Genomic DNA, 9442 nt, shown 5'->3' on the forward strand with positions numbered 1-9442 from the left:
AATAGCCTTGGTTTCTCAAATGACTGCCTCGCCTGGTTCACCAACTACTTTGCAGGCAGAGTTCAGTGTGTCAAATCGGAGGGCCTGTTGTCCGGACCTCTTGCAGTCTCTATGGGGGTACCACAGTGTTCAATTCTCGGGCCGACTCTTTTGTCTGTATATATCAACAATGTCGCTCTTGCTGCGGGTGATTCCCTGATCCACCTCTACGCAGACGACACCATTCTGTATACATCTGGCCCTTCTTTGGACACTGTGTTAACTAACCTCCAAACGAGCTTCAATGCCATACAACTCTCCTTCCGTGGCCTCCAACTGCTCTTAATTGCTAGTAAAACCAAATGCATGCTCTTCAACCGTTCGCTGCCCGCACCCGCCCGCCCGACAAGCATCACTACTCTGGACGGTGCTGACCTAGAATATGTGGACAACTACAAATACCTAGGTGTCTGGCTAGACTGTAAACTCTCCTTCCAGACTCATATTAAAACATCTCCAATCCAAAATCAAATCTAGAATCGGCTTTCTATTTCGCAACAAAGCCTCATTCACTCATCCCAACAAACTTACCCTAGTAAAACTGACTATTCTACCGATCCTGGACTTCGGCGATGTCATCTACAAAATAGCTTCCAATACTCTACTCAGCAAACTGGATGCAGTCCATCACAGTGCCATCCGTTTTGTTACCAAAGTCCCTTATACCACCCACCACTGCGACCTGTATCCTCTAGTTGGCTGGCCCTCGCTACTTATTTGTTGCCAGACCCACTGTTTCCAGGTCATCTATAAGTCTATGCTAGGTAAAGCTCCGCCTTATCTCAGTTCACTGGTCATGATAACAACACCCACCCGTAGCATGCGCTCCAGCAGGTATATCTCACTGGTCATCCCCAAAGCCAACACCCCCTTTAGCCGCCTTTCCTTCCAGTTCTCTGCTGCCAGTGACTGGAACGAATTGCAAAAATCCCAGGGGGGACGGGGGGGACACGACCCCCCCATCCTGGGAAAAATATGACTTGTCCCCCCCAATATATCACTGTAAACATAACTATGTAATTTCAACAATATTAATAATACGCAATGAAAGCACTTGTGCTGATTATAGACACTTAATAGCGCGTTTTTAAGTTTCACAAGATTGCGACCCCCCCGCCTTTTGCCTCACAATGGTTTGATCCACTGCCAGTTCTTTAGCTTGCAAGGTAATAGAGGGTTCGTATCTACTGTCCGAAAGGCACTCAATGTACGTAACTGACGTGAGGTAATCCAGTCAATCGCGCCATAGCAATGTATATATTTTTTTAATGTTGCAGGGTTCACACACTAGCTGAATTTGCAGAGCTAACGCGCAAACTAAAGCAAACATTAACGATCAAGCCAGCTAGTACCAATTCCATTTATGTGGCGTCGTCAAAGATGGAATATTTGCTATCGTCAGTTTATTCCAAGATTAGCATGCAGCTGTAGTGCTTCAAAGTCCCTGTGATAAAGTTAGCGATAAACTGAAGTCCAAACTGAACAGAACTACACTCTCTTATACCATTGTCTTAAATATATTTAATGGTCTCGTTGCAAAAGCTAAATTGTCGCTAGTGTATTATCTTTTTTTCCCACCTTTATTTAACCAGGTAGCAAAGATTATAACAAACACCACAGAAACGGAATTGGTGCTCGCTAGCTTTGCAAATTCAGCAATTGTTGGAAGCCAGCCAATATGAAACAAACTATGTTAAAATTACAAAAGGTTGCAGCATGTGTTGTGTAAATGTGTGTGTGTGCAGCTAGACCGGCCAGCCAGGTAGAAACATTTCAGAAAAAAGTAAAAAGACGGACATCAGAGTATTTTTCAGTACACCAAAACGCAAAGTAAGAACTCTAGTAGCCTAATATCTCAAAGAAGAGTTGATAAAATGTTCATAAGAAAGAATTGAAATGCTAATGGAAATGTTTCACAATGATGTCATTAGGCAGAGCAGGCAACAGATGGCACACAGACAGCAGAGCTGGGGACAGATATGCAGGGACAGACTAGCAGAGACAGGGAGTCTCAGGTAAGTTTGTTGAGTGTTTGTTTGGCAACATTATGAAAGGTTCTCAATTTTTTTTTTTTTGTAAAATAGGGACATAATTGGAAAATGCCATGGATACCCCCACTCAACTTAAACTGGTGACTAAACTAAGATTTGTTAAAGGCAATGGTATTGCTGTTGTGATTAATTGTGTAGTTTTGGGTACCGGTAGTTAGGAGTACAGCAGACACCTTATTTATTTTCTAGGAGACAGACTGTGAGTCAGTGAGGGTGGTGAAAGGGAAAGAGCCAAGGAGAGAGACTTCAGAGGACAGTGTCACAGCCACGGCAGGACCAGGTGTCACCCTTGTTGCCAGCAGCACCAGTATAGGGGACAGTGGCACAGCATCGTCCAGTTACCTCAGTGATGGCACAAAACCATATCAGCCACACCCACAATTTATAGAACCGCAAACTCTTGCCAACAGAGTGTTGACGGTTCAAGAGAGATGGTTTTGCGATTTCCCCTGGCTACATTATAATCCATCAATAAAAGGAGTGTTGTGTTTTCACTGTAGCCAAGGGTTTTCAAGCCAGCCATCTTTTGGCCAAAGAGCAGATGCTGCCTTCATTAGTGCAGGATTTAGGAACTGGAGAAAAGCCATTGAAAAATTCACAGCACATCAAAACTGCCAAACCCACCTCCACTTTGTAACTGTAACAGCACACCAGCTAAATCTAATCAGTGTCCAGTTATCCAGCGCGTGGGGTAAACAGCAGGAGGACGCAAGGCATTGCTTGATGAAAATTGTTAGTTCGGTGCGGCATGTAGTATGACAGGGACAAGCCTTGAGGCCACACGGATGACAGTGGGAATTTATACCAGCTTTTGAAACTCGGGGCAGAAGAGGATGATCCCATTTTACTGAAGTGGTTAACAGAGCGTACCACAATGTACACAGGCCCCAAAGCACAGAATGAAATTCTGAACATCATGGCCAATACAGTCATTTGAGGCATTGCAGCTGAGATTAGGTCTCTTCCGATTGTACAATTTTCATTAATTGTTGATGGTACTCAAGATGTCTCTGGTGCTGAACAGGAGAGTGTCTGTCTGCGTTATGTTGACCATGACCTTGTCCCTCACAAGGAGTTTATTGGGCTATACAGGGTGTCGGAGACAACAGGCGAGGGCATTGCGAAAGTAGCAACTGATGTGTTGTTGAGGCTCAATTTGCCCATGTCTGGCTTACGTGGGCAGAGTTACGATGGTGCCTCAAACATGGCAGGAAAATACACAGGTGCACAGGCAATTGTGAGGAGGCAGCAGCCATTAGCCCTCTATGTCCATTGTGGAGCACACTGTGTAAATCTGATTACACAGGCTGGCTGCTCAGCCTCCCCACTAGTCCGGGATTCCCTTTCTTGGGTCCATCAGTTAGGTGTCCTCCATGGCCAGTCAGGAAAGTTTAAGAGCATGTTTGAATCAATTGTCACGTCCAAAGATACAAATCTGACCACCCTGAAACCCCTATGTCCAACAAAGTGGACTGTGCGGAATACTGCTATTAGAGCTGTGCTAGGGCAGTATGAGCGGGTACTAAGCAGCCTAGAGGAGATGGCAAAAACTGCATCCAAGACAGCTTCAACTGCCAGTGGCTTATTCGAGCACTTCAGCAAAGGCAAGACTGTGTTGGGCCTCACACTTGCCTCTGCTGTTCTTGGAGAGCTTGAATGTCTAAACATTTCACTGCAGAAGAAAACTGAGACTGCCTCTGGTATGCAGGCTGCAGTCGAGTGTGTGCGGTCATCTCTTAGCGGCAAGAGAAATGACGAAAGCTACCTTGCACTGTATGAGAAAGCAACAACTTTGATTGACTATTGAATCCATTGAGACGCACTCAAGACGATTTGCTGGCAAAGCAGTGGATCACTATAGGGCAGAATTTTTTAAAGTGTTGGATGGTGTGGAGGTTCAGTTTGGCGACTGTTTGGACCAGGACAGTCTAAACGTCCTGCAAAAGTTGGAAAGAGCGCTTCTCACGGGGGAGTTGGATGAGTCTCTAGATCAGTACCCTGAGCTGAACATAGATTCTCTTTCAGTGCAGATCCCTCTCTTTCACAACAAATACCCCTGTAGCAGCAGTTGAGAGGCAGAGGTCCTCAGGAGGCTTCCAGTGGAGGTGCGGGGGTTGTTTGACCAAGTTGAGGTGCTAATCAGAATTTTGTTTGTGGTGCCAGTGTCTTCATGTGAGGCTGAGAGGAGTTTCAGTGCGCTCCGCAGGTTAAAGACTTGGCTACGGGCTAGCATGGGCCAAGAGAGACTGAACGGCGTAGTTGTCTGTAATGTACATAAAGACAGGCTGGACAGTCTCAAGAGGGAAAATATCTGCCAGCAATTTGTTGGATCCATTGAAACCCGCAAACACATGTTCGGTTCTTTTGTTCAGTAATGTGTATAGCAGTGGTTCTCAACCTTTTTTGGGTACTGGAACCCCTGCATATTTTGAGGCAAGGCAGGCAAGGTTTTGAGCGGTCCTCAGGGACCTCCACCCCCTCTATATTATATGTAAACTTACTGGAAACCTTGTGGTACTGACTACATTCATTACACTTTTTTATTTCACGGACCCCTTGCAATTAGTCCATGGACCCCTGTTTGAGAACCCCTGGTGTAATTGATATTTGTTCTTTTGTTTAGTAGTTTTTAGTACATGACAGTACACTTACAAATTATTTATTTTATTTAAAATTGCATACTTTGTGTGACATACTTGTCCATAGCTGCTGTTTGAAAAGTTGAGACACTGACTGAAGGATATTTTTTTTGATTTATTTGGGTTTTTCATTGAAGTAGTTATTTTGCTTTTAGAACTGTACTTATTTTAAGCTTTTTGTTCTTGTAAAGATATTGTAGTAGACTCAGGCCAGGTGCACATATTTAATGACTATATAAATGTATCACAAAGTCAAATTAAAAGGTCAATTCAATACGGAGACCAACTTTGTGATGGAGATTCTTTACGATGAGATCACACCATGTTCATTGTATTTATGAAAACTGCTCCCATACAGTGTACAGTACCATTGCCGCCTTCTGGCCTTTCTTGATATTGCTGGTTGTAAGTACGAATACCTGCATACATACTGGACTGATAAGGAACACTGCTATAACTATTATTAGTAGTAGTATTATAATGATTTAAACAAGTTGGGACAACCCTTCAGTTAACTACTGTACCTATCAATTATCCAGTAGTAGTAATTATGGTTCCTCAATATACATTTAACATATTACAACGTAGGCTGTGTTACAGCACTACTTTTGGTGTCACCCTCAGGAATTGCTCCTGAGAAAATTTCATGTAATTGTCCCCTCCAAGGTTGATATCAGATTTTCGCCCCTGATCTCATCCCAATATTGTTTTTATTTACTTTTCTGCTCTTTTGCACATCAGTATTTCTACTTGCACATCATCATCTGCTCATCTATCACTCGTGTTAATTTTCTAAATTGTAATTACTTTGCTACTATTGTAACGGGTGACGCTCTCCTCATCCTCGGAAGAGGTGAGGAGAGAAGGATCTTCAGACCAAAACGCAGGCTCAGGGAAATAAGCCATCTTTATTATAAATTACGATGGCACACGAAACGAAACAAAACATTTTCCAAACTACAAAATAACAAAACGACGTTGACGAGACCTGAACATAAACTTACATAACTAAACATAAACTTACGTACAGGTAACAGACGACATCGAAACGAAAACGAAACAAACAAACGCTACAGTCCTATGTGGTACGAACATAACATACGGACACAGGAGACAATCACCCACCAACAAACAGTGAGAATGCCCTACCTAAATATGACTCTTAATTAGAGGCAAACGCAAACCACCTGCCTCTAATCAAGAGCCATACCAGGCAAACCAAAACCAACATAGAAACAGATAACATAGAATGCCCACCCAACCTCACGTCCTGACCAACTAACACACAAAAACTAACATAAATAGGTCAGGAACGTGACAACTATGGCCTATTTATTGCCTTACCTCCTCACGCCATTTGCACACACTGTATATAGACTTTCTTTTTTTTCTATTGTGTTATTGACTGTACGCTTGTTTATTCCATGTGTAACTCTGTGTTGTTGTTTGTGTCACACTACTTTGCTTTATCTTGGCCAGATCGCAGTTGTAAATAAGAACTTGTTCTCAACTTGCCTACCTGGTTAAATAAAGGTCAAATAAAAAAAATAAAAAACTCTTACAGTGTGTTTGAATTTGTTGTCAGTGCAGATGTATCGTTACTGTAAGATTATTTTCTGAGCAGTTATATTTTTGTTAAACTGAAATAACCTGTTTCCTATGGCATTTACACATTGCATTATATGTGGTGAATCTGTGTTTAAAAGAATACTTGTGTTTAACTTATTCTTTAGCTGGTAACTTAATGTATGTTTTCTTATTGGCCAATGCCTAAATGGTGTTGGACTAGCTACAGAAAGTAATCTATCCACCTGTACTCAACCTGGCCTCTACTTACCTTACCATCCATGTAATCTTGCCACTCAATGGAACACACAGTGAGTCAGACGAGAACAGACGATGTGGACAATAGCTTGGTATGTCAGCCATCTTGATGAGGTGTTGATTAACTCCTCAAGGGAAACCACTGCTGTTCTGAGGCATGTGAGGTGAGAGAGCTCTGATCCGTCAGAGCGGGTGTGGTGTGTGGGTGTGTGTTTACACAGAACTCTGCAAGAACATTGTCATGTTCACACCCTGTCACAACATTCTTGCCAAATGTGAAATGTTTCAGGAGGCTCTTCTGCTACTTTTCATTAATTTACCCATGTGAAACTCAAAATACATAGAAACGTGACCTTGTTGTGTAAGAATGTGTTATCTAATTGTGCAACCCCTAGCTGTGCTTAGCTACACTCTTAGTTAGCAGTGAAAGACGAAAAGCAGGAGCGATCAACACCAGGGTAAAAAGGGAGGGTTAGCAAACATGTTGTTAGTTGACTCCTGTTCTCCAGACCTCATTTAGAGCCAAGAGATTTTCCTGGTCAGGGGACGTGGTCGGGAAAAATACTTTTACAATCCATCGCTGGGGTCAGATCCCTTAAAGTGACAGTAGTTTTGAAATTGGTGCTCACACGCCAAAACGGGAACTTTTTTTGTGTACCAAGTCATCCAATTGTGTACGACATCATCCAGTTCGTATAATATGTTACATCCTGCAAATAATTATGATGATTTATTTTGTGCAATTATTATGATATGTTACAAATTCATTTCACACAATATGTTACAAATTTGTTGTGCTTAAGATTCTGGACTGCATTTTTAACTGTGCTTCCTCTGTGTATGAAGAGAGTCAATACTGAATACACTTTGCTTTTATACTCTACAGTTTACTGCTGCTGGAGAGTGCATGTTGTGAGCCTAAACTCAGGGGCACTCTCAAAGTCCAGATGGGTTTTGAAGGCTTTTTTGGTCCACTCCATCCTCACACAGGAGAAATGTGCGTATGGCCAGGGCTTTAAAATCAGAGGCATGATTTCAGTATTGAAAAGTTTTATCCCGGGAGAGGAGGAGCCGACAGCCAGCCGCTGCTTTCTTCAGAGTCACATTGCATTTCAATGGAGGGGAACAGACACTGTGTGTGAGCAGACTTCTAAGACCACAGAAAACTATTTCACCATCAGGCAAAGTAGAGGCAGGGTGGCTTTGAAACATGCACTCTTTTATTACAATTTCGGGGCTCAGCTTGTGGCAAAGGACTGGGAAAGGAAGGTCTTTAAATACACACGCTGTGGATGACCCAGATTCAATCGGTTTGAGATATGTCTTCCATTATCTGGCCTGTTTCCTTCATAGCAGGGGAGACAATGGACTCTCAATGATGTGATGGTCAGAGTGAACAGCTCACCTTGTCTCTGATACTCACTGATATAAACAAAGAATGTTATCAGATAAATGCCGACTGTGACTGGGTCCTCAGTGTGCAAGGACCCACTTTCTTATCCTGTCTTGGATGAATGGCCAGTCTTATATTCCTCTGAGTGTTCAACTGTCACAGTCAGATAACCTGTTGTCAAGTGGAGGCTAGATAGTGAAGATGAACTATTCTGATAAAGGCTGTCTTCTACTTATAATTAAATTCATATAAAGTTCTATAGACCAAATCATGCTATTTTATGTAGGATAAATAAATGAATAGATGGATTTACTGATCTGTTATTTACATATGGATTTACAGATGTAGGATCTTAAGTTGATCACCCTGTTGTGGGATAATTTACCTGCAGCGCAGGATATTTTTTACGTGTACTGAGGTTTAAAAAGGCTTCTAAAGTTTGTAATTTCCACTTTGAAATTTCAGACTTGATTTTACCTTGTGAAAAATGTATCAACAGCTACAAAAATGTACATGAATTATAATCAACATAATAATTCATATTTCCTGTTGCTGCAGGATTATTTTCCTTCTGTAGGAGACAGGCTCAAATTACTTGTTAGATATTACTGCATGGTCGGAACTAGAAGCACAGGCATTTCACTACACTCGCATTACCATCTGCTATCATTGTGTATGTGACAAATAAAATTTGACTTGATTTGATTTGATTAAGATCGTACATTTGTACAGATGTTTTAGGTTATATTTATTTGCACCAAAGAAAACAAGTGAAAGATAAAACACTACAGATTTTTTTTTAAACATACAGACAGTTGCGGGTGAGGTTGGAAGCACAAAAATGATATAGAAACCAAACCACATAACTATATTAAAATATAAGCACTGAAAAAAAGTGTGTTACATTTGTTAAACAAGTACACTAATTAAACATTGTACATGATATACACAGTAAACAATAAAAAAAACATGGTTTATTATGTATGTGTGTGTGTGTGAGTGAGTGCTAGGCTACATGGAGGAGACTACTGGGTAGTTTGGATCATCAGGCTGACCCCTAGTCTTCACTTGAAGTTATTGAGTGATGATGACGTTTTGTCAATGTGAAGATAGGAATTCCAGAGTATGGAACCTCTGTATCTGCTAGCTAGAGCAATGTGAGGTGTGGCAGAGGGAAGGGTGAAGGTTATTGCAGTGTCGTGTTGAATGCATGGATTTGGGAATTAACGTGGAAGAATCCATTGAAGGTTTAGGTAGGCTGTCTGGGAGGTATTTGTATTTGTAGATGAAGGTTCATGGAGTATATTAATGTTGTAGATAGACAATATATTGAGTTTCTTAAACAGAGGGGCAGATGGAGCCAAGTAGTTAGAGGAGGTGGCTAGTCCTGTAATTTTTTCTGTGTGATTAGTAATTTGTGTACTTAGGAGGCATATATACTGCCCCAGACAATATTGCAGTAAATTACATATAGGTACATTTAACTTTTACTTGGT

The 9442-nt window shown here is 41.6% G+C and overlaps 1 long non-coding RNA gene across 1 annotated transcript; it reads left to right on the forward strand.

Annotated features, from left to right (window-relative positions):
• The first annotated feature begins 1066 nt into the window (after nt 1-1066).
• Nucleotides 1067-2708, forward strand: LOC129854753 (uncharacterized). Its single transcript, XR_008759372.1, has 3 exons — nt 1067-1264; nt 1971-2054; nt 2280-2708. It is a non-coding gene; the product is annotated as an uncharacterized LOC129854753 (long non-coding RNA).
• Nucleotides 2709-9442: the final 6734 nt, after the last annotated feature.

The sequence above is a fragment of the Salvelinus fontinalis genome, chromosome 5, assembly GCF_029448725.1.
Source record: "Salvelinus fontinalis isolate EN_2023a chromosome 5, ASM2944872v1, whole genome shotgun sequence".
In the NCBI taxonomy this organism is placed as follows: Eukaryota; Metazoa; Chordata; class Actinopteri; order Salmoniformes; family Salmonidae; genus Salvelinus; species Salvelinus fontinalis.